The sequence below is a fragment of the Theropithecus gelada genome, chromosome 7a, assembly GCF_003255815.1.
Source record: "Theropithecus gelada isolate Dixy chromosome 7a, Tgel_1.0, whole genome shotgun sequence".
NCBI lineage: Eukaryota > Metazoa > Chordata > Mammalia > Primates > Cercopithecidae > Theropithecus > Theropithecus gelada.
The window spans coordinates 29,333,050-29,359,404 of NC_037674.1; the positions used below are offsets into that span (position 1 = coordinate 29,333,050).

General features: G+C 36.8%; 1 protein-coding gene and 1 pseudogene across 2 annotated transcripts in view; one reads left to right on the forward strand and one right to left on the reverse strand.

Moving 5' to 3' along the window:
- Positions 1-26,355, forward strand: part of UNC13C (unc-13 homolog C) — a 690,142-nt gene that overhangs the window by 85,010 nt on the left and 578,777 nt on the right. The window lies entirely within an intron of this gene.
- LOC112628000 lies at positions 1,427-4,160 on the reverse strand (annotated as a pseudogene).

Genomic DNA, 26,355 nt, shown 5'->3' on the forward strand with positions numbered 1-26,355 from the left:
TTTTCTAATTCTATCAGTCTTTTTACATGTATTAATTGGCATTCTTCTATAAAGAAGATTTTATCACTGCTCAATCAGATTTCATAAACTGAGTATACTCTTGTACCCAGCATCTGGGTCAAGAACAGAATATTCCAACATTTCAGAAAAGAAAAGAAACATGTTTAAAAGAAAAGATTTCTATTAAAAAAAACTATATATAGTAATTAAAATGGGGATATGAAAGATAATCCCTTTATCCCTTTATATACATGTAACATATTTCTATAAAAATTCCATATATATATGCATATACCCACTCTATAATGAACCATTTCCAAAAATGGTTTCACAGAAGAATTTCTAAGGGGTATTTATTTTTTTTAAAATTACATGGTAATAATTTGGAGACAAATGGTTAAGACTAGTCAAACAGGTTTATCATTTAAGAAGATTTTCACAAATTCAGACTTGAGGGCCTATTGCCTGGCCATCTCAAGTCAGAAGAGGAATGAGGAGAATCCTTCTTACCCATTTTGGATATATTTTTAAAATTATGATAAAATATACATAACAAGATTTACCATTTTAATCATGTTTGTAGGTACAATTCAGTGGCATTAACATTCAGAATGTTGAGCAACCATCATTACTATTCATTTTCAGAATTTGTTCATCCCAAGCAGAGACTATGTACTTGTTAATCAATAGCCACCCCCGACCTTTCCTTCTCCCCACCAGTCTCTGGTAAACACTGTTCTCCTTTACATCTTTATGAGCTTGCCTATGCTGGTACCTCATATAAGTGGTATCATATTGACCTTTTGTGTCTCAGTGTCTTATTTCACTGAGCATCGGTTTTCAAGGTTTATCCTGTTGTAGCATTTATCAGAATTTCATTCCTTTTTGAGGCTAAATAATATTCCATTGTATGTGTTGTACCACATTTGTTTATCCATTCATGATAGATATTTGAGTTATTTCCACCTTTTGCTATTTGAGTAATGCTGCTATGAACTTTGGCGTATCAGTATTTCCATTTTATACATTTGCGCAAATCTATCCTCATGTATTTTTGTTCTATAAATAAACTTTTGGAGGCATTTCACCATTTAGAGATCAAAGAGAAATTAATAATACACATTTTAAACTAGTTCGATGTTTTATTATCAACATTCATATTTGGGCTGAAGATTCAGGGATGAAATAATGGGCAAAAAACGGATATATAATTAACACTACACAGGCATATCATAAGTATATTGTAATATTTTGCTAATTATTGGAATAGAAAAACATAAAACAGAGACGTACATAAATTTCTTTGTATTTCATCTTTCTGAATGTACGTTTACATTAAATACACAGCAAGTGCTTACACTTACTTAAATATTATCCTTTTTTAATCAACCAAAACATGCTTATCCTTAGTTAATCAGAATTCATTTCAAAAGACAAAACTTCTTAAAGATAAGCATGGCATAGAGGGCTTTAGATTCATACTCTTACTGCATTGGCTGCTTGATGATTGTTCTCCTTTTGTAATTTCAATCTCAACTTTGTCTTTTTCTCTCAATCTATTTGAAGACCTGCTGCATACTGCAAGCATTGTTTGTTTCCTCTTTACCAAATGTCTCCAAAAACTTTTGACAGTAAGCAAGAACTGTATCAACATGTGTTTTGTATTTTACAGCCAATTCTAGTGCCCTTTCTTAGTTGTAGAGATTAATATTAATCTGGATTGCTTGATAAACGATGCCAGCCTGAAGAAGTGCTATTTCAACCTCGTGTATGTTCCCAGTAAACCTTAGTATGTGGGACATTTTTGATTCTTTAAATGGAAGACTTTTTACAGAATTGATGTACTGAACCTTATCAATTTCACCAATTGCTGCATAGCCTGTTTCTGTGATGGTCATATCTTGATTCGCAACTGCCATAGCAGCTAGACAAGCTCACATGGTTTGCTGCTCAACAAAGTGGAAAAGTCTTACATCATCTTCCCATTTTGAACTGCCTACATATTTATGGAGAATAACAGGATATAGTTATACACTGATGTGAACCAGAGGGCCATTAACTCTTGCTGTAGTTACCTGATTTCCAACAAAACTCACAATATGGGGATTTTTACTGAATTCACTTGTATCCCTTTCATGTAATGTTTTAGGCAAAATGTCACTGTCCACATAAACCATATTGGAATAATACCACACTGTAAATTGAGTATCTTGAAGTCCGCAAAGTATAGTGCATGTATCACTCTATGCCAAAGTATGCACCATTGTTCCAAATTTGAGAATTTTTTCTGCCTTCTCAAATTGTTTCACAGAAGCAATATAGATATCTCTATTTTTATCAATGAAAGTGACTTTTCTATCATTGGTAAGTCCTTTTTGATCCAGAGCAACTTTCAAGATTTCATTTTTACAAGGAAGAAACTTTCCATCATCTAATGGTTTTCCAGTTGATGCCTCAACAAAAAAGATTATTTTTTTCATCAGCTTTTTCTCATTGCTATGGTATCATTACTCAGAGACACAGTCTGTGCATTCAGAATATCTGTTCTCACTCTAGGAAATTCTGGAGATGAAATAAAGTGCCCTTCATATGAATATAAATTGATACTACTAACATCTACAAGAAGAAAATGTCTTTCTGCCTGCAGGATTAAACTAACAGTTTCTTCTTTGAGATCAAATATAATTGGTGTATTCCAGTTCTTTGTGGAGACCACATAACATTGAAGAGACATTGAAACAACTAAGGGTGCAGAGTTCAAAGATGCTTTAATGGCCATGACGGAATTCCAGTAAGTTCACTGCATCAGTGAGAACATTACGAATGTGTATGGTCTTTCTTTTAGTTAATGTTACTTGAAAGTTTTTCCACTCCAAGTGTTGTTCCACCACAGGCGCAAAAACATCATGCCCAATTCCACACACTCCAGCAGTCTGAGTGCCATCAGTTGACCACGCAATATTAAATATGCTGCCAGTGTTTTTCTAAAGCATATGATCACCCAGTTTTATTACATAAGTGTAAAGTATGAAATAATCCAATAGCAAGTAATTCTCCATCTGGAGCCCAGGCAACTGAAGTAATACGATGCTCATGAGGTTGTGAATTGTACAGTGGGTGGCTGTAACTATCCCATACCTTGTATTTACAGTCTTCACCAGTAGATAAAATAAGATTACTGACTGAATTCCAATCTACTTTTAAAATGATGCCATCATAAGCTTTCTGTAAAACTTTAGCATTTGATCAAAGAAGTTTCTTTTTTTGAGATGGAGTCTCGCTCTGTCCCCCAGGTAGGAGTGCAGTGGCATGATCTCGGCTCACTGCAACCTGTGCCTCCCAGGTTCAAGCAATTCTCCTGCCTCAGCCTCCCAAGTAGCTGGGATTACAGGCGCCCACCACCACGCCTGGCTAATTTTTTGTATTTTTAGTAGAGACGGGTTTCACCATATTGGCCAGGCTAGTTTTGAACTCCTGACCTCAGGGGATCTACCCGCCTCGGCCTCCCAAAGTGCTGGTATTACAGGCGTGAGCCACTGTGCCTGGCCACTGAAGAGATTTAATGATTAGCTGCTTGCCTGCTGTATAAAGAACCTTTGCTAAATCAGGACCCCACACTATTGAATACACTGGTTTTCCTCAGAAGGCACTCCTCCTTATTCTGTATTTGATAGGTATATTTTCTGGGAATATTCTTTGGGAGTAGTTGGGGGCTGACCTGGGCTTGCTGAGCTAAAGTTGATCTAAGCATCCGAGTCTTTGACCAAATTTTTATTTGTCCATCTTCTCCAATTGTAACTAATGCTGTTGCTTCACCATTCTATGTTCCTGCAAGTACTACTCCAGAGTAAGCTGCTACACTTTTTTCCACTCTTTCTAACTTGGAAATCAAATTAAATTTATCATCAGAACTTATGAGGACAAAGCTTTGGGCTTGCGTTTGTTTCTTATACCCAAACTCTTTGGAAACCAGTGAAGATCTATAGGGTAAATATCATCAGGAAGCTTTACTATTTGAGTTGTTCCACTGGTGAACAAGTTCCTTTTCACTATCTGGTGATCATCACTATATGAATACAGCTCTTCAGTAGTATCCAGCCTATACGGCTTACTAATTCTTGATGCTTTGGTTCTCTTAAAAGAGATATCTTCAGTCTCATGACTCCACTTCCAGCGAAAATTTAAAATTCCACTTGATTGCATTTACTCAAGTTCCAGGAAAGCAGTGGCAATTGCTTTCCTATAGCTGGTACCAGTTACCAAGAAGCCTCTCGACCTGTTGGTCACCATAGTGACTTCTTGACTATTAGTCTTCACTACGATACATGTTGCAAACATTTTCTCCCAGATTTTTATACTCTTTTATTGTGATTTTCTTTTTTGCCTTATAAAAATTTCTTTTTTATAGAGCCACATTGATCAATCTTTTATTGCATCTGTATTTCAGACATAGAAAGGTTTTCCCCACACTCAGGTTATAAAGGAATGGATCTATTTTTTTTCTAATATTTTTATAACTTCATGTATTTCATTTGTATTCTTGATCCATTTGGAGTTTATTCTGGTATATAGTATAAGGAATGGATGCAATTTCATCATTTTCCAAAAGATTATACAATGTCTTGATACTAATTATTTAAAAAATGTATTTTTTTAATCTGGTGGATTGAGTTGACATTTATATAATATATAAACTTATATTTGTATTTGAGGTTTTTTTTCCTGGACTTCCTAATTTTTTCCCCACTCCTTAGGCTCTCTATTCAATGTACTATATCACAGTCTCAAATATGGAGACTTTGGTACATATTTCAGTATCTGGTAACACTAGCTGCTGATCAGATAGCTGTGGTTCTATGACGGATCTATGATTTTTCATTTTCTGACTTCATTCAAAATGTTTCTGTTATACAGACTTTAAATCTCACTTGCTGACTTTGAACATTTTTGTTGGTATTTTACAGAAGTTACAATAAATACACGGATTGAATGATAAATGACATGTTTATGGTGTTGAAGTGTTTTATCCAAGAAGAAAGGATGACTTTCCATTTGTTAAAACCTATCTTAAGTTATTAATATTTAACTCTTTATGTGCTAAAATTTGTTTCATAAGTTGTTTCCTTCCTGGGTTGTAAAGGTTGTGCTTTAATTATTTATGTGTTTATTTAGTTAGTTTGCTTTCACTTGTCACCTAGAACAATGTCTTCAATATAGTTGTTAATTTGATTTTATAAGTATCTGGTGACAGAAATAGTACTCGGTGATGTGGTTACTATCCAGCTAAAAGGATATAGAAAAATATTAGGTTGGTTGTAATGGCAAAAATCCACGATTACTTTTGCACCAACCTAATAAATTTAGAAATACAATTGACTCTTAAATTTTCTTATTATTGTTATTATCTTTTAAGATGGAGTGTGAATCTGTCGCCCAGGCTGGAGTACAGTGGCAGTGGTGTGATCTCGACCCACTGCAATTTCCGCCGCCCATGTTGAAGTAATTCTCCTGACTCAGCTTCCTGATAGAAGGGGCTACAGGTGTGCGCCACTACAGGTGTGCACCACCACACCTGGCCAATTTTTTTTTCTTTTTTAATTTTTTGTAGAGATCCGGTTTCAGCATGTTGTTCACGCTGGTCTCGAGCTCCTGACCTCAAGTGGTCCACCCACCTCAGCCTCCCAAAATGTTGGTATTACAGGCATAAGCCACCATGCCCAGCCTAAATTTTCTTATTCTTAACTCAGAATGTGTTCTAGAACTTTGAAACTGATTTTGCAAAAATACAAATGTAAATTCCACAGTTAACAAATAACCTGAGTGTCGCATTATTTATAAAGCTTTCTGTGACGTGCTTCCCTGCCTTCCTATATATTTTTACATTTATGGTTTTTATTGACTGTATATTAGTTGTATATATTTATGGAGTACATGAGATATTTTGATACAGACATACGATGTGTAATAATCACATCAGGGTAAATGGGGTGTCCATTGCCTCAATAATTTATCCTTTCTTTGTGTTACAATCCAATTATACTCTTTTACTTACTTTTAAATGTACAATAAGTTAGTGTTGACTGTAGTCACTTTGTTATGCTATCAAATACTAGATCTTATTTATTCTAAGTTTATTTCTGGACCCATTCACCATCCCCACATCCCCTTTCCTGGCCCCAACTACCCTTCCTAATGTCTGGTAACCACCATCTACTCTCTATCTCCATGAGTTTAATTGTTTGAATTTTTAGCTCCCACAAATAAGTGAGAATATGTGAAGTTTGTTTTTCTGTGCCTGGCTTATTTCACTTAACATAGTGACTTTCAGTTCTATTCATGTTGTTGCAAATGACAGGATCTCATTCTTTTTTATGGCTGAATAATGCTTCCACTTTTCTTCATCCATTCGTCTGATGATAGACACTTAGGTTGCCTCCAAATCTTGGCTATTGTGAATGCTGCTGCAGTAAACATGGGAGTGCAGCTATCTCTTAAGTATACTGGTTTCCTTTCTTTGGGGCATATACCTAGCAGTGGGATTGCTGGAGTATATCATAGTTCTATTTTTAGCTTTGAGGAACTTCCAAACTGTTCTCCATAGTGGTTGTACTAATTTATGCCTACCTATCAGTTGACTGTTCCTTCTCTGCATCTCCATTTACCACACAGATGGTTCTGTATTAGTATCCATCCCACTCTTGTGCTCTTGTCAATCTCTCCCTCTTAGACTGTAAGTTCATTGGAGCTATTGACTGTGACTGATTGGTCTATGCATCCTCCTATCATAATACCTATCTTAAGGCTGTCCTCTGTTAAATTGTCATAGGATGATTTCATGCCAGCAGAATTTTGTGAATAGAATTAAATGTTACGAATCTAGAATTTTATACTGTAAAAACATGCTGATATACCATTGCAGAATCAAGAAGATAGGATCATTAAACTGGATGTTCAGCATCTACTTGCTGTTTATGATTTAAATATGGGAATGTGACCCAAATTTGAAAGATTTTCTTCACTCAAGAACTTCCCACTTTCTCTACTGGTTATATAATGTACCATGTTGACTATTTTCAATTATAAAGGCATATCACGGTATCAATTATTTACATTAAACCTGTGTTTTCTGTCTATCCCCTGCCAGGTAAATGAGAGCCCGAATGATATTTTCACCAACGTATTTATTTTTTGTTTTTATTTGTTTGTTTATTTTCTCTTGCTGACCCTTAATGAAAGCTAGGCATAAATGGAGTCGACTTTCATGCAGTCAATTTTAATTTTTCTTTTGTGCCATGAAGTCTGCTGCCTAGTGAGATGTATCAACTGCACTGTTGTAACATCTGAATCAACTGCACTGTTGTAACATCTGAATCAATCTACACTGTTTGATTAGGATGACAAAATTGCTTTATTTATTCTTCTTTTACAATTATAGCCTGCAGATAAGTAGGCATTATTATAGGGGTCAAGCTTGATCATGCTGCATATTACAAGAATTTCTCTGTGACTACAATGGCAAATTGATTAGATAAAACTTATTGACATACAATGCCAAATAATTGATTTGTTATACTAAAATAGCTCTGACGCCTAAATCAGTTACAATAACTCATTTGTAGTGTGGAAAAATCATGCTTATGCACTTTGGGGTTGCTTTGAACACTAAATTAGCTACTTAGGAGTTTGTCCTTGCCAACTCAATTATCATATCATATCATATCATTAGTCTCGTCTTCTTTTCTGTCATTTCTCTAGTGAAGTTATATCAGACTAATAATTCAAGTATACTATGGTGAGTGTTTACTTTGAAAAAATTTGTATCTTGAGATTCCATTTTTATTTTAATGTTCTTTTTATATGTACTGCTACAAAACAAGCAAGTGCTATTATTGTACTGATAACAGAGATTTATTTGGTACCTCCAGCTGATCAACTGAGGGATTTTAGTCTGTAACCATGTCTAGACAAAATGCAAATGTGAGTATTTGATACTTTTTCTTACCATCAGTATGCATTTGGAAAGTGTTAAGCATTACTTCTCTGAGTTGTTTCATAGAACTAATTATCAAGATTTCAAAGACATCTTTGCATAGATGGTGTTTTATTTTTTGGAATAAATTTATTCCTACATTTGTTTTCTAGAAAGACATTGGTAGAGTCATTGTAATAACAGGATGGGATGGAATTAAGGTGACACTAACAGGGAATGAGAGGTCATGAAACTAAAATATATGTTTTGCTTCCATTGGGTACATTTATTATTGATACCCGGATATTTTAGGACACCTGATGATGAAAGGAGAGAAATACTCAAAATGACTGCAAGAGGGTTGTGGGCACTCTCCTCACATCTACTGGACGCCTTCCATTAGCTTCTGGGCCTCTCTGTATGATTTCTCTGATTACAAGAGCATGTAAGGTCCAATTGAGTGCAAGTAAAAAATGTCAGAGAAATTAACATCCTAGGAGTGACCCTTAACTAACAACTAGAAAGGATTGGTAGATACGTTCCCTTGCCCTTAGGTAGAACAACTGAGAAGTGTGTTCCATACCATTTTCTAGAGGAGGTGAGTCCTCGTTCCCCATGAAACTAACTTTTCTGTGTCGGTTTCTTCCTTTCCCTTTCTTACTTTGCCACACCTCTGCCAGTGTTCTCTACCAAATGAAATAATTTTGCTTAAAGTCTAGTTCAGAGTTGAATTCTTGGTAGACCTCACCTAAGACAGTGAATAATGTCCATGCTCCCTCAGAATTTAGGTGGCTGGAAGAAAATTGGTACTCTATTTAGTACAATTTAGTTGTACAAACAAAAGAAATCCCTCTTTGCTCTTGGAAGCTTGCCTACTTTTTTTCCCTGGATCAGACATAGATATATATATATATATATATATATATATATATATATATATTTATTTTTCTAATTGGATCACTCCCCAATTTCCCTTCATTCTGGATCTCTGTTGAAGTTGAGTTGGAGCATAAACACCAACTTAAAGGCCTCTGAGGAAGTATACAGACCCTATGTCCAAATCAAAACCTTGGAATCTTACCTCCCTTGTCAGCAAGCCCTTTTAGGCATGCTTAAGTAAGAGAGAGCAAAGGAAACAAGACAGTGGAGAAAAGAGGGTCTGAGTTTCTCAACATGGTGCAAGAGAATGTAGAAGGAGGGCTCTCATTCTATAAAACTTTTTATGAACATGGAGCTTGCTCATTGTATGCAGCCTGATAATGGCTCTAGAATGCCTTGGAGGCAGAAAGAATTAAGGAGAGAAGAAGGAAAAGGGAGAGGATAAAAACCAGAAAGAGACTTTCTTCCCCGTTCATTCTTAGCATAGGTATGCCAGTTAAATCAGCGTCATGGATATTTGTAAATTTAAAAAACACACCTCAGAATTTGGGCAGCCTGTATCATATACCAAGAACTTAAATTATTCATTCATGCCAAGATGGGGACTGACTCAAGATAACTTTATATATCTCTTAAAAATCTCCATCCTCGGCTGGGCTTGGTGGCTCACACCTATAATCCCAGCACTTTGGGGGGCCTAGGCAGGTGGATCACCTGAGGAATTCAAAATCAGCCTGGCTAGCATGGTGAAATCCTGCCTTTACTAAAAATACAAAATTAGCCGGGTGTGGTGGTGGGCACCTGTAATCTCAGCTACTGGGGCACCTAAGGCAGGAGAATCACTTGAACTTGGGAGGTGGAGGTTGTGGTGAGCCGAGATCACGCCACTGCACTCCAGCCTGGACAGCAAGAGTGAAACTTTGTCTCTCCATCCTCTGTTGATTCTTCTAACATGTCAGAGGTCATAGTTTACTATAGAGGGTGATCCCAGCACCACATTCTAAACTGACGTGATTCTTCTCTCCTAATGCTAAACTCTATCAACTTCATTTTTCTTCTTCTTTTCACAAAACTCAACCTTCCAGGAAAGCAAAATGACACTGATCCTAAACATGTGGTGCTTTTCTTTTACATCATTATGTTGTTGAGTATATAATTTCTACTTCAGGAATGTTTTTTACCTTCCATATGGAAGTAAAGTTTAGTATAAAGCAGTGGTCCTTATTGTATTGTCCTTAGATCAGCAGTATGAGCATCAACTGTCATGCAAAATTTTAACCCCACCCAAGCATAGTGCTATTACAAACTCTATGGGTAGAACCCAGCAATCTGGGTTTTAATAAGCCCTTCAGGTGATCCTGATCCTCCATAAATTTTGGGACCTGCTCGTATAATAACTGACAGCTGCAAATACTGGGAACGGAGATATGAAAATCTCACTGTAGGTCGGCATAAGTCTAGACATCCCAGTTATTCTACCCCATTGCCTTTCACTGAGAGATAAAATTGTAATTAGGAATGCTCATTGATCTTGATTCAGGAAGTTGGTGAGAGGGGAAAGAAAGGCACGTTAGTTCCCATTAGGGATAGGCCTGGGGAATTGTAGTGGGGATAGTTGAAGAGAAAACCTGTGGTATTTGGTTTTTTTCCTTCCAGGATGAGAGAGGATGCCTTCCTATTTCCAAATATCTCCTCCACACTGACTGAAATTTCACCAATTAGAGCTAATAAAACATTCTGGAGTATGTTAGAGAGTAGTGGGAAGATGATTAGTCATAAACTTAATGCGAATTAGCTTCATTCTAACCCGGCTGATATACTATAAGTAAATAAGAGTTTGATTTTGGGGAAGGGTAATTCCAAAGCAAGACACACTCGAAGCTGAGTAAGAGGTGTGTGGTGGGGAAGGGGGCGATGGGCAAGAATTTAGGATGTTAGAGTCCTTAGTGGGCTTGGACAGGGCACCAAGAGAGAGGAGAGAAGTACTGAAGGTATATGCAAAAGCCAATACCAACGATTTCCTTCATTTCATATCCCTCCTAGGAGTCATCATCTTTCGGAAAAGGATAGTGGTTATTTGATTTTTTTTTTTTTTTAACATCCTCACTTACTTCTCCCTTACATTTTTATTCTTCTAGATTCAGAAGATTCAAGTTTATGGAAGCAAACTAGTATTTTTTCCAGCAATAGCATGGAAAATAAACTGCAAAAAAAGATTCTCTCTTGAATGAACTCTAGGCACCAGTAAATGCTACAAGAATCAGTTGACCTTTTCAAAAATGACCAGTATTTGTGCTAAGTGTGAAAGCAATGCTATGCTTCCATTGAGTTCCACAAATCTTTTTGGTGCAGAAAAAATGCTGGTGGGATATAGCACAAAACCTTCAAGGTGGGAGACACAGCTGCCCTAGAGAATCTGTCATTGAGAAGGAGGGGAAAGGGCCAGTAGACAAATCCGTGTGGAAATACAGGATTTTAGGAGGCACAAAGGACAATAGGCATTTCAGAGTTTCATGGATAAAACAGACACTGTTTTTTGACACCCAAGAATTTCTGAGATTTGGCCCACAACCAGGTAAAAACAGGAGATGGATTTAAAGAGCTTTCTTATCCCTCTTTGTGTCTAGCTTCTCACTGTCTTCCTACCTCAATTTTTCTTTTTTCATTTTTTTTTTTTTTCATATTTGTCAGGTCTGTCACATTTTGCGTCTAACTTTTGGTGAAATTACTCTCACAAAAGATACTTAACCTATAAAGATCAAGTACAGAAAGTTGTTCAGAGTCACTAACTTAAGGTCATATTGCTACCTAGTGGCAACAGAGAGATCCATGGCTCCATGATCTTGCCATAATTTCATTTGTTATTTCTGCCTGTAAGTAGAGCTACTGGCTCTGCAGAAATGTGGTCAATTTGTTGCTAAAAAGATTACAAAAACTAATTGCAACCTGGAAGGTTCAGAACCTGTCTCTGGCTCACTTAATGTCTTTCCTCACACAGTAAGAGCTGACAAGTTGATGCCTCAGATTTCCACTGTGCTTCTTAGGATCAACAGAGAATAAATTTGTATTGAGTCTGCACAGTTTCATTCAGTATGCAGGTGGAAGCAGTGAAACAAATGCAGTGTAGCTTATTTCCCAAGAGATGCTGCTAACATGAACCAGGAGCTCATTCAGAAGAATTAAATGGACATATTCCAAATAGATATTTACTCATATCAGTCACTTCCCTCCCCAGTTTCCGGTGCTTCTTGTTCCTTTGCATGCAATCTGTCAGCAGGAACCACTACCTATAATCTTGTTAAGAGCAGTGAAATAGGAACAAGTACAAATACTGTTTAATTCACTTTCAGGAAACAGGCTTTAATTGAAGAGTTCCCATCACTTTCCATGTGTTTCCCAAAATGTTAGAGGTTTTAATTCGCTCTTACTGACCATCATCAGATAAGAAAGCTTTCATGGAAGAAAGTCTTACATGAAGTTCTTGAAATCAGAGAAGGATGAGAGTACTTGAGAAGTAAAATATGTAAATAAATTCACTCTGCAAGCATTTCTAGCTGATGAATATTACTTTTGTTATAGAAAACTGCCTATGTTTAAGATTCATTCACTCCAATGGTATCCTTGGAATTCTGAGCTAATATCTAGATCTCCAAATTAGATATGCAAACCACACTGTCTTTCTCAGAGATCTGGACTACAGTAGGCATTTCAAACGGTCTGGCTACACAGGAGCTCCCTTTCTAGCTTGGATCAGAGAGATAAACACCAGGTACAGTCAGAAAAGTCCTCAGGGGCCCACCTCTCTGTTGGTGGCCTGCCTTTTGAGCCCTATCAAGGGAGCCGGTTCCTTTGCTATTGTTTCCTTTGTTTGCCAACAGCCTTAATTTCCCTAAGTTCCCAGTTCCACTCTCTGATACGCTTTTTCTGCATTATATAATCTCTGCTGCCCGCCCTTACTATTCACCATTTCCTCACTGCACCCTTTTATATCTGATACTGGTTTTCAATAATCGACCGTGCTAAGGTGACACAGAATACTGGGCCTGAGCCCTTTCTTTGGTATCTGGTTTGTATTGGTAAGCCCCTGTAAGAAACATCCCCCAAATCTCAGTGGCTTAGCACAACAAGGATTTATTCTGTGCCTCCATCACAGCTCAGTGCAGATTAAGAGGCTATCTTCCAAGTAAGAATGTGGGATGCTGGGCTCTTTCTTCAGCGTGGCTTTGCCGTCCTGGAATACTTCACTTCCAGTTAGTGGAAGAAAGACCAGTACCTCACAGGAACTTTTGGGGGCTAGTCCATTCCATTGGCAAGAGCTAGTTCCATGGCCCCAATCTAATAGCAAGTGAGACTGAGAAATACACTCTTTTTGTGCACCTTGGAAGAGGAATGGTGGTGGTGAACACCCAGCTTCTATCTGCTACCCTCATTGCTGAATGACTTACTGACTTCCAATGAAGGGATTAATATGAAGGAATCACCGTGCTGGCCAATGGAAAACAAAGCAAGCACAGTTTGAATTTAATTATTTTCTCTTCAATGATTGCTTAACCATATCCCTAAATTTTACTATTTATTAGCATGAACACCTATGGAAAATTCTGGAGGTCTGAATTACTTTATCTCCAATGATGACTTTGATATTACTTGAACAGTTTTAAACAAATAGAAAAATGTTCAAAACATTTTTAACCTAGTCAGCAGAGTCATCTCCAGAGAAGCTTCTGGGAATAGTTTATCTCACTTTTGTGGTGTCAATAAAAGATACTCATGGATCATCTGATTGAATAAGTAAGGAGTTATAGATTGATTAAGATGATAGCTAACGCTTTTCCTGTCTTCTAGCATGACGGGCAGCAGCCTAGCACATAATAAGAGCTAAGAAATACAAGCTGATTTCTTTTTCCCTCCTCTGGTGAGGAATTTCTCTGGTGAATCTGAGAATGGTCTTTGAATCCCTTATTAGGAAGCTGAAGCTTACGTGTGTTAGAATCAGTCCATTTTGTGTCTTTGCTGTTTTCAAACATTTTGTTTTTTTCAGACTTGGAAATCCATGGTCAAATTCAATATCATCTGTGCACTTATGTAAAAACACAGAGAGGTGCTATAGGTCAAGAATTTCAGTCAGCTCTCAACCCCACTGCAAGGTGGCCACAGGGCTCTACAGAGCACTCCTCCGTTGAGGAAATGGAGACCCACTAAAGTGAGATTTGTGAGGCTCAGAGGTCACGTGTTATGCCTTCAAAAGATGATTTCTAGGCAGTTAATGACCAAAGTGATAGGCTATTTCCCTGTTTTGAGTAGTGGAGCCCAGAGATGAAGCCAGTGGGGGTATTTGGGCACTGAAGAGTGAGGAAAGGGAAAAAGTCCTGTGACGTTAGTGCTAAGATATCCATCTGGTTTTATCCAGCACAGTACTCCAGAAGGCAAAGTCTTGTCCCGCAGAAATATCTAAATTTAATGCCTAGATTCCAAGGATCAGTGCTGAAGGGGAAACTAGCAAAAAAAAAAAAAAATTTTTTTAATTTAGGAAAAATAGATTTTGCCACACTAATACAGGATGTTACCACACTCACTCCATCTAAGGATTGTTTTCACAGTCTTTTAGCTTATAGTCCTGGCTTATGCTGATATTTTTTAAAGTAAATGAGTTTCTTGGATTATTAAGGCAATAATTCTTCCCTCTACCCCTATTTAGTTCAATTTGATGACTTTTTTTTTAATCTTGGTTGAATATTCCCCAAAGCGATGTTGCCTCAAATAATTACACTTACCTCAAAGAAAACTGTATTGTCGTCACATAAACATCAAATATTTAAATACATGCCATATTTTAAATGTCTTTTAATCCTTTATTTTATCTCCTGACAGAACAAGTGTATCTTTTAGGTTGTCTTTTAGACCAACACACTCCACATCCAATTTTGGATTTTCTAGTTTCATGTTTAATTAACATCTTATGTTATACATTTTTAAAAATATTTGACTTGTTTCAATTGATTTAAAAACTTGTCCTTTCTCCCAGATAAAGAGAACTCATTGTTTCAGTCAATAAGTCATGCTGTGACAGGTAAAGGTTGTCTCTATGATAACGCATTTGAATATTGTTTTAGGAAATAGCTGTAAACGTTGCACTGTATGGACAAAATAGAAGCGTAATTGCAGTTTTGCAGTTTACAGTTTTGATAGATATATGTACCTATTGTACAAAGTTGTAGGTCCATAATGAACTAAATATTTGTATATCTCTGAAGATGCTAGGGGATATTCAGACTTACGTCATTAGCGCTCTGAGATTAGATAATTCCTAAGTCCTGACACCTCTACTTTTTCCTGATTAGAATGAAGATAACGATCCCTTGCCCAATATGTGGGATGCTGTGAGACCTAATGAGCTCAATACATGTGAAAATACATGTGTAAAAGTGTCAACAGTCTGACTCCTTTTTAAAAGTAAGGAGTTAGAGTAATACTGCCAGGTAAAATACAGGATACCCAGTTAAATTATATTTCAGATAAACAACAAATAACTTACACTTGCTAAATCTGGGAACCTTAAATTGGGGGTTATTGAGAAGCAGCCTCTGTCATTTTCCTAAGGAAAGAGGAATTTCCCATCCCTTCTTATTACCTACATTGGTGGCTGATTTTCAGGAAGGCCTTTTGGGAGCTCCTGGAGTCAGTGTTAAGGAAAGTCCCAATCAAAGCTCTGAATGTAGCGGCAACGTAACCTGAACAATTCGATAACCACAACTATTTAAGAGATTTTGATAGCTGATTCATAGACACTTTGAAACTGAAGTTCAAGAAAAATCATCTAATTTGTTCCATTTAGAGATGAAGTCTCAAGCCCAAAGTTGTAAACTGTTTGCCGTCATAGAGGCAGCTAGAAGAAGGACCACAGCTAGAACTTCCTTCTCCTGACTTCCAAACCAATGTTCTTCTCACTCCACCACACTGGGTTTGGGGGCTAAATCCATGCAGTCACCTGCTTTTGTAAATAAAGTTTAATTTGGAACACAGACACATCCATTTGTTTACATATTGTCTATGGGTACTATAACTGTACAATGGCAAAGTTGAGTGGTTGCCACAGAGACGCAAGGTTGGCAAAGCATGTATTTATTATCTGGTATTTTACAAAAGAATTCTGCCAACCACTGCTAAAGGAGAAAGGGTTGATTGTCTTCACCTCATGACTGTAAGTATATAACTGGCTTTGTTCTTCTAATTATCAAAGACAGAACCATACTAAATGTATATATATAGTTTTTTCAAAAAAGCATAAGCTGCACAATACTATGGATGAACACATAGATTAACTGTAGTAGTCAATTTCAGAAAAGTGGGCTAGAAATTGTCAGAACTTATTTTTTTTTCTCTTAACACTTTTGATCCTATAATGAGGGTAAACTGCAGGATAGGTGAGCAATATTGACAGGTCACTGTGCACAGGGCATTATATCTATTTTAGGCATTCTGAAATAAGTTACAGTGTTTGGATTCTGCCATCAGGATAAGTAGTAAGTCATATTAAAAAGTTCATTAGACTTACTTTGTATTATCTAGCACATCTTAAATAATTCCAGGAACACAGTGTGATACTCATATATTCATACAAATAGAGATGCTTACACATTAAGCTATCCTGAATGTCTTCGGAGAGCAGACTAAGAGACAGAAACAGATCTAAGGTCTTGTCTTAGTTTTATTCCTCAATTATGGCAATGACAAAGGTTATCACTGGAAGAAGTGCGTTCCTCTTCAGTCTGAAAGTGTTTGAGCAGCTCCAAGATGACCTTTGGGAAGTTGTAGAGAAAAGGGCTGGACTCCTTGGCTAAGTTCCTTTTTGTGCAAAGGTTCTATGATACCAGTCTATGACATTTTGGAAGGCTTCTGTACTGTCTCCTTTGTACCACAGTGACTGGAGTCTTCTCTCAGGCAGCCTATGAGGATAGACATTCATAACATCATAAATGTGTCTGAATCCTGACCCACTATCCATGTTTTCCTAACAGGACTGTTTTAGAAGTTTATCATGTCTGCATGAAATAATCCTGAAAAAGCACATCCTTAACTAAATTGCTCTCATGTATATATTGAAGATTATTCATGGCTCTATGCCTGACCACATTTGTGTCAAACGTTGTTTTTTATTTTATTTCTTTGAAGCTAAAGATAACTTGTCATGGGCCATGTACTTGGAGAGGTATTTTTATTGCTTAAAAGGGGAAGAAAGAATGTTCAGGTCAACTCAGGAAAACATAATTTGTTGGAAATCACACAAGGTACCGTGTAACGTTAGATAATGTCTTGAGCTATGGTGAGGTAGGTGAACCTGACCTCTGGGGATTCTGCAGTAGTTATTGGATCTGATTTTCTGTAGATAGTGAAGAGCCATGTGAGGAGTAGTCCTCGATCTTCTGTAAGGAACTTCTGTTTCCTTGGCCATGGAAGCAATGAAGAGAATAAGCAGTAAATGACATTTATGCTATTCCACATGCTTTATACATGACTTCATTTAATCCACAGAATGAGTTGAGTATTGTTAACCTTCCATTTTACAATGATCCTTAGACAGTTATGTAATAAGCTCAAGGTCACAGAGCTCAAAGCAAAGAAGCTGGTATTCTGATTTAGGTCTGTTGGATTCCAAAGCCCCTACTGGGGTGATTTTACCACAATGTCTCCCACTGGCAATGAAGAATACAAGTAACTCAGACTTTAGCTTTATGATTTAGCCAAAGCTATTTATAGCCTGTTTTTACATCAATTCAAATGTTTTCATTAAGCCCTTGCTGTGTTTGAGGCACTGAGCCAATTGTTACAGAAATTCAGAAATACTTCATCACCCTCAAGGACCCTCAAGGGTCTTATAATCTAGTTAGGCATAAAAGACATGAAGATATGAAAAGATAACTGAAAATGGAAGGCAGCCCATGCCAACAGCTGACTAAGTGGAATATGTAAGTGCTACAGGGGCTTCAAGACAGGCAAGTTACCACCAGCTGCAAGTAAAACCAGAAGGAATGGAATTTGAGTCTGAATGCAGTATAAGATGATGTTACAGCCCATTAGTCAGATGAGGATTGCAGTCTGTACATCACATTTAGTCTGCAGACCTGTTTTGTTAGCTTGCATAGTTTTTTTTATCCTAAAAAAATTTAAATAAAAATACGGTTCTGTTTTTTCTCAAAATTTTCAGAATACTTGGGCCATGCATGTTCATGTGACAAAAGACAGGATGTGTGTTTTCCAGTTAACTGTGGCCTCTGCCCTCCTGGAAGCTACATTTTCTCTGCTTCCTTCATCTACATTTCTCACCAGGCCTTGTGGATATTTGGTGAATGTTAGGAACGTGAAATCCAGAGAGTGAAGTAAATTTTTTTAAAATCCCAACTCATTACTCAAGCTGGATTAGACCCAAAGATTTCAAACTGTTAGTCTCGTTTTCTTTTAATGAACCACATTATCATTCATGGGAGTCAGTTCATACTTTTTGGTAGAAGATACATAATTTATTATTCAACATCTATAGGGCCTAATGTGTTCGGAAAGGCAGTTTTTTAACTTTAGAAAGATAATTCTATTCCTATATGAACTTTTATGAAATGAGTCTAGCAGAGTCTGGTGTAGCATTTGATAATTAATATTTTTATCATGAAATGTATGAATGTTCACCCCAAGTGGCAGAAATAAAGAGTAGGCATAGCCAGCAATTCAGATCAGATTTTTATATCAAATTTCCTTTTTTTAAAAAAAAATTGTAAACTTTTAGGATTTCAGAATTGCAGATAAATTGTGGCTAGTTATAAATATCAATATTCTTGTGTCTGTTGCTCAGGATTTTTATCTATAAATGCAGAGACTGGGTCATACTTCATTAAAGATTTAATACTATATGTAAAAAACAGTGCTTAGAGCATAGTAAAATCTGTAGAAGTAATGGTTATTTTATTATTTTCTATTATTGGTATTTTTGTGTAAAATATGTATTTCACAAATCAGATTATTGATTTGTTCTTCTGCAACCAACTCATAAATGTTAACTTTCAAGCGTGCAGAGGTACCACACACACAAAAATGAGACTCCATACAATCAGTTCTGAATGGCTCACTCTGATCCAGGGTAGGCAGACAGTGGCCCATAGGCCACATGTGGCCTGCTACCTCTTTGTAGGAACAGCAAGATAAGAATGGTTCTTATATTTTGAAATGGTTGAAAGAAGCAAAAAGAACACTTTCATGACATATGAAAATTACATACAATTTAAATATCAATGTTCATACATAAAGCTTAATTGAAACAGTCATGCTCTTTTTCACATTGTCTCTGGTTGCTGTAATGGCAGAGTTGGATAGTTGCAACAGAGACTATATGTTCCACAAAGCCTAAAGTATTTATAATCTTGTGCTTTAAAAGGTAGGCTTCTGACCACTGCCCTGACTTACTGCTGGTCACGATGTCTCTTGATATCTCTGCCTCATAACTTGGTTGCCCTTCTCCTTCCTTGTCTGGTCTTCCCAAGCAAACTGTTTCACTCTACTTGGTTTCCTAAGATGACCTTAGATTTGCTTCTACTACCATCTGGGACATCCCTCCTTCTCTGTTGTAGAATTTGATCTACTCCATTCTTTTATTACTTTTCCCATAGACTTTGTATCTCTTTGTTTTCCTAGTTCTGGGAGTGGAAACCAGGACCTGGATCTATGGCTGACCTAGAATTAATGTGTGGAAGTACAGAGTAGTGAGCAGAGATGCATTTCCTCTGGGATAATGCAGTTTTTAATTTCAGTTGTTATTTCAAGCTTGTCTGAGATGCCAAACGCCTAGCCTAAAATAAGTCTTCTTTTAGAAAAATCTGTATTTTCACACCATAGGGATTTTGCTTCCTAGTGTATCTATAGATAAAATTGGTAATAACCCCAAATCCAGGACAACTGAATTCTCCATCAGAATGCCCAGCAAAGGCCTGGTAGCTGAGACTGTCCTTTGCATTCTTTTGTTTCTTCAATGGAGACAATAGAGCATGAAAAGGGGAAAATTGTGCACATCACCCAAAGAGTTCGGAGTACACCATGTTACTATGATATGGGTCTTGACTCGCATAGATAACACAAGGCCTTTTTTATCCCCCCTTTCTTTCAAGCCACTACCTTTTCTTTTTTTTATACTTTAACTATTTTAATAGGAAGTTCAGTATAAGGTAGGCAGAGATAAGTTGGGAAAGGAAATTGAATTATCTGGGAACTCTTAAGAGAGTTTTGTCCTCATTTGTCTTATGTAATATGCACTTTTGAGTCCTCATACTGATCTGAATAAAAGAACATTTTACTACTTGTAAGGTGTAATTATATAACTGAGTAATGAATTTACTAACCAAACCTTGACCTCGCCAACAGTTTAAACTGCCATCGATCCACAGCCTCTTTCTTCTGTTTTTTAAGTTATACTTTAAGTACTGAGGTACATATGCAGAACGTGCAGCTTTTTTACATAGGTATACACGTGCCATGGTGGTTTGCTCCACTGATCAATGCGTCATCTACATTAGGTATTTCTCCTAATGCTATCCCTCCCATAGACCCGACCCCCCAATAGGCCCTGGTATGTGATGTTCCCCTCCCTGTGTCCATGTGTTCTCATTGTTCAACTCTCACTTTTGAGTGAGAATATCCAGTGTTTGGTTTTCTGTTCTTGTGTTAGTTTGCTGAGAATGATGGTTTCCAGGTTCATCCATGTCCCTGTAAAGCTCATGAACTCATCCTTTTTTATGGCTGCATAGTATTACATGTTGTATATGTGCCACATTTTCTTTAGTTTATCATTGATGGGCATTTGGGTTGGTTCCAAGTCTTTGGTATTGTGAACCGTGCCGCAATAAACATACATGTACATGTGTCTTTACAGTAGAATGATTTATAATCCTTTGGTTATATATCCCAGTAACAGGATTACTGGGTCCAGTGGTATTTCTGGTTCTAGATCCTTGAGGAATCACCACACTGTCTTCCACAATGATTAAACTAATTTACACTCCCACCAACAGTATAAAAGCGTTCCTATTTCTCCACATCCTCTCTAGCATCTGTTGTTTCCTGACTTTTTAATAATCGCCATTCTAACTGGCATGAGATGGCATCTCATTGTGGTTTTCATTTGCATTTCTCTAATAACCAGTGATGATTAACATTTTTTCATATGTTTCCTGGCTGCGTAAATGTCTTCTTTTGAGAAGTGTCTGTTCATAACCTTTTCCCACTTTTTGATGGGGTTGTTTTTTTCTTGTAAATTTGTTTAAGTTCTTTGTAGATTCTGGATATTAGCCCTTTGTCCGATGGATAGATTGCAAAAATTTTCTCCCATTCTGTAGGTTGCCTGTTCACTCTAATGATAGTTTCTTTTGCTGTGCAGAAGCTCTTTAGTTTAATTAGATCCCATTTGTCAATTTTGGCTTTTGTTGCCATTGTTTTTGGTGTTTTAGTCATGAAGTCTTTGCCCATGCCTATGTCTTGAATGGTATTGCCTAGCTTTTCTTCTAGAATTTTTAGGGTTTTAGTTCTTACGTTTAAGTCTTTAATCCATCTTGAGTTAATTTTTGTATAAGGTGTAAGGAAGGGATCCAGTTTCAGTTTTCTGCACATGACTAGCCAGTTTTCCCAACACCATTTATTAAACAGGGAATCCTTTCCCCATTGCTTGTGTTTGTCAGATTTTTCAAAGATCAGATGGTTGTAGATGTGTGGTGTTATTTCTGAGGCCTCTGTTCTATTCCGTTGGTCTGTATCTCTGTTTGGGTACCAGTACCATGCTGTTTTGGTTACTGTAGCCTTGTAGTATAGTTTGAAGTGAGGTAGCGTGATACCTCCAGCTTTGTTCTTTTTGTTTAGGATTGTCTTGGCTATGTGGGCTCTTTTTGGTTCCATATGAAATTTAAAGTAGTTTTTTCTAATTCTGTGAATAAAGTCAATGGTAGCTTGATGGGGATAGCAGTGAGCCTATAAATTACTTTGGGAAGTATGACCATTTTCACAATACTGATTCTTCATATCCATTAGCATGAAATGTTTTTCCATTTGTTTGTGTTCTCCTCTCATTTTCTTGAGCAGTGATTCGTAGTTCTCCTTGAAGAGGTCTTTCACATCCCTTATAAGTTTTATTCCTAGGTATTTTATTCTCTTTGTAGCAATTGTGAATGGGAGTCACTCATGATTTGGCTCTCTGTTTGTCTGTTATTGGTGTACAAGAATGCTTGTGATTTTTGCACATTGATTTCTTATCCTGGGACTTGGCTGAAGTTGCTTATGAGCTTAAGGAGCTTTGGGGGTGAGACGATGGGGTTTTCGTTTTCTAAATATACAATCATGTCATCTGCAAATGGAGACAATTTGAGTTCCTGTCTTCCTATTTGAATACCCTTTATTTCTTTCTCTTGCCTGATTGCCCTGGCCAGAATTTCTAGTACTATGTTGAACAGGAGGATCCACAGCCTCTTTCTATTCACAGTTCTTCAATAATTGGTTACCTTAAAGCACTTTCTTAACCAGTGATGTAGGTTTTTAGTATCATCAATATCGTGTTGTTGGAGTCAGTCAGACCTGTACCCCAACATTTACTATGGCCCGAGCTGCAATTTCTATATCTGTAAAATGTCTTATATCACTCAAAGAATAACACAAAGGAAAGGGTGTATGTAAATGATTCAGTTGGTGCCAATATAATTGCAGTTTTTGCTAGTAAAAGTAATGTCCAATGCCAGGCGTGGTGGCTCACACCTGTAATCCCAGCACTTTGGGAGGCCGAGGCGGGCGTATCATAAGGTCAGGTGATCGAGACCATCCTGGCTAACATGGTGAAACCCCATCTCCACTAAAAATACAAAAAATTAGCTGGGCATGGCAGAGGGAGCCTGTAGTCCCATCTACTCAGGAGGCTGAGACAGGAGAATGGCGTGAACCTGGGAAGTAGACCTCGCAATAAGCCCAGATCATGCCACTGCACTCCAGCCTGGGCAACAGAGTGAGACTGTGTCTCAATAATAATAATAATAATAGTAATAATAATGTCCAAAACTGCAATTGCTTTTGCACCAGCTGAATACTTTGTCCAGCATGTCAGACTTTTTGAGCCTTCTGTAAGTGATGGTTATTAATACTGTTAGAAGTATTGAGCAGCGACTGTGGAATCTCAGTGTAGCCAACTGCATTGCAACTTATTGAAAATAAATCATGCATAATTTGTTTATGTATTGCATTTATGAATATGTGTGTGTTCATATTTAAAAAATATTCCCTGTTTAACCATCATCTTCAGATATAATAATGCCAGAGAATAATTTTAAATATTAAATGAACATGCAAATCAAAATGGTTTTAAATCTGCAAGCTCAACAGGACTTTAGAGATTATCAAGATAATTGCCTTCATTTTACAGATGAGGCTACTTAGTAATTTGTTCAAAGTCACACAGCTAGTTGACTGCAGTCCACTTCAGAATGGGGTCCTCTAGAGTTCTAGGTCACCTCTTTCTGCTGCTACACTTAGACTCTTACATTGAATTTAATTTCCATTTAAATGCCCCCCCCATTTATAAATGTGAGAAACATTCAGATTAATTACTTTTTAAATGTTTACAATTCCCTGGAAAACACCACATTTATTGGGTAGTGGAAATAGAATAGGAGGTTGCTGACAGAGGAGTGTTAGTCTCTATTTCCACTTGATGACGAGCTGGTTTCTGCATAAGAAAACTAGAAATTGAAATTGTCATTACCCACCACCCAACACATACACAAATACACACCTTTAACTTCATTTCCATGTTCGGTTTTAGGTCAAATCCCTGTGGTAGTATTTGCTGTTAAGTAGGAATAAAAGGGGAAAAATGGATATAGCTGGACAAATATTTCTACTTACTTTCTTTCCACCAGAGTTGAACGTAACATTATCAGATTGATTTAGAGAAATTATTATAAAAATCCACTTTGTAATAGTGGTCTTTATGAATTGTTATGTTTTTCTAATCTGTAGAATGGATATTTTATCCCCATATTTATGCAGAAGAAAGTGGTATCAGAGAGATGAGTAGCTTATCAAGGTCACATGGTTAATTAGTGGTTAAACTGAGTCTTGGGTTTTGGTCTTTAGGCAAGAAGTCCAGGGGCCTGTTGTAGTGAAGACTATGAGTCTCTTTCTTCCCTATATTAATGGGTCTCAAACAACCTTGGAAGCAAAGGTAATGCAAAAAGGAAAGGACTTCCTATAGGCCATTTCTTACTGAATATCTTGCTTGGAAAATTCTAAAAATGCATTCTTAATACAGATTATTAAACATGTTTCTTATGGTGCATTTTAATGCATTTTCTCATTTGCAAATTGTATTTCTTCAGGAAGATTTTCATTCTTGAAACATCTATTTGTTTTTTATTTTTTCCTTTCTTTCTTTCTTTTTTTTTTTTTTTTTTTTAGACAGAGTCTCTCTCTCTCTCTCCCCTAGGCTGGAGCGTAGTGGCACAATCTTGGCTCACTGTAACCTCTGCCTCCCAGGTTTAAGTGATTCTCCTGCCTCAGCCTCCTGAGTAGCTGGGACTACAGGCATGCACCACCACGCTCAGCTAATTTTTGCATTTTTGGTATAGACTTGGTTTCACCATGTTGCCCAGGCTGCTCTCAAATTCTTGGTCTCATGTGATCTGCCCACCTAGGCCTCCCAAAGTGCTGGGATTACAGGCATGAGCCACCATGCCCGGCCATCTGCATCTCAAATTGGCACAAATAGATGCTGTTTTATTAGTCCCATAGCATCTAATTAAGTTTAATAGCAATAATACAAACCAACTTGCTAAATTAGAAATTGCTACCTAAAAAAATAAGCCTGTGTAATTTTCCTTTCTGGTCACCTTTAAAAAAATTATATTACAGATTTAGGGGGTACCTGTGCAGATTTATTACATGAGTATATTGCATAATGCTGGGGTTTGGGCTTCTAGCGAACCCATCACCCAAATGGTAAATATAATACCTAATAGGTAGTTTTTCAATCTCTGCCTCCCTCCCAGCCTCCCCTGCATTGGAGTACCCAGTGCATATTATTTCCATGTTTATGTCCGTGTGTACTCATTGTTTAGTTCCCACTTATTAGTGAGCACATGTGGTATTTTTTGTTTCAGAATTATTTCACTTAGTATAATAACCTCCAGCTCCATCCATGTTGTGTTGCTGTAAAATACAAGATGGATGAAGCTGGAGGCTACACATGTGGTTTTATAGCTGTGTGGCATTTTACAGTGTGTACACATATCATATTTTCTTTATCCATTCATTCATTGATGGACACGTAGGTTTATTCCCTAACTTTGCTACTGTGAATAGTGCCGTAATAACTGTAAGAGTACAGCTTTATTTTTATAGACTGAATTATTTTCCTTTAGGTAAATACCTAGCATTGGGATTGTTGAACCAAATTTTAGTTATGTTTTTAGTTATTTGAGAAATCTCTATACTCTTTTTCATAGAAGATGAGCTAATTTACGTTTCTGCCAATAGTGTATTACCGTTCCCTTTCTCTGCATCTTTGCCAACATCTTTTTTTTTTTTTATTAATAGCCATTATGACTGGTGTGAGATGGGATCTCATTGTAGTTTTATTTGCATTTCTCTGAATATTAATGATGTTGAGCATTTTCTCATATATTTGTTGGCTGCTTGTATGGATTCTTTTGAGAAATGTCTGTCCATGTCCTTTGCCCAACTTTTAATGGAGTTGTTTTTTCTTGCTGATTTCCTTAAGTTCCTTATAAATTCTGGATGTTAGTCCTTTGTTTCATGTGTAGTTTGCAAATATTTTATCCTATTCCGTAGGCTACTTCCTCTGTTGATTGTTTCTTTTGCTGTGCAGAAGCTCTTTAGTTTAATTAAGTTCCATTTGTCAATTTTTGTTTCTGTCACATTTACTTTTGAAGTCTTAATCATAAATTTTTTGCCTAGGCCAATATCCAGAAGAGTTTTTCCTAGATTTTCTTCTAGAATTTTTATAGTTTCAGGTCTTACATTTAAGTCCTTTATCCATCTTGATTTAATTTTTGTATATGGTGAGAGATAGGGGTCTATTTTTATTCTTCTGTATGTGTCTAGCCAGTTTTACCAGCACTATTTATTGAATATGGTGTTTCCCTCTCCTTGTCTATTTTTGATGACTTTGTAGAAGAACATTTGGTTATAGGTGTGTGGCTTTATTTCTGTGTTCTCTATTCTGTTCCATGGATCCATGTATGTATTTCTGTACTTGTATCATGCTCCTTTGGTTACCATAGCTTTGTAGTATAGTTTGAAGTCAGGTAAGGTCATACCTCTGGCTTTGTTGTTTTTTGCTTAGGACTGCTTTGGCTATTCTTGCATATTTTAGTTCCATATTAATTTTAATCAATTTTTTTCTAATCCTGTGAAAATTGATGTTGGTAACTTCATAGGAATGTCATTGAATTTTTAGTTTTTATGGGCAGTATAGT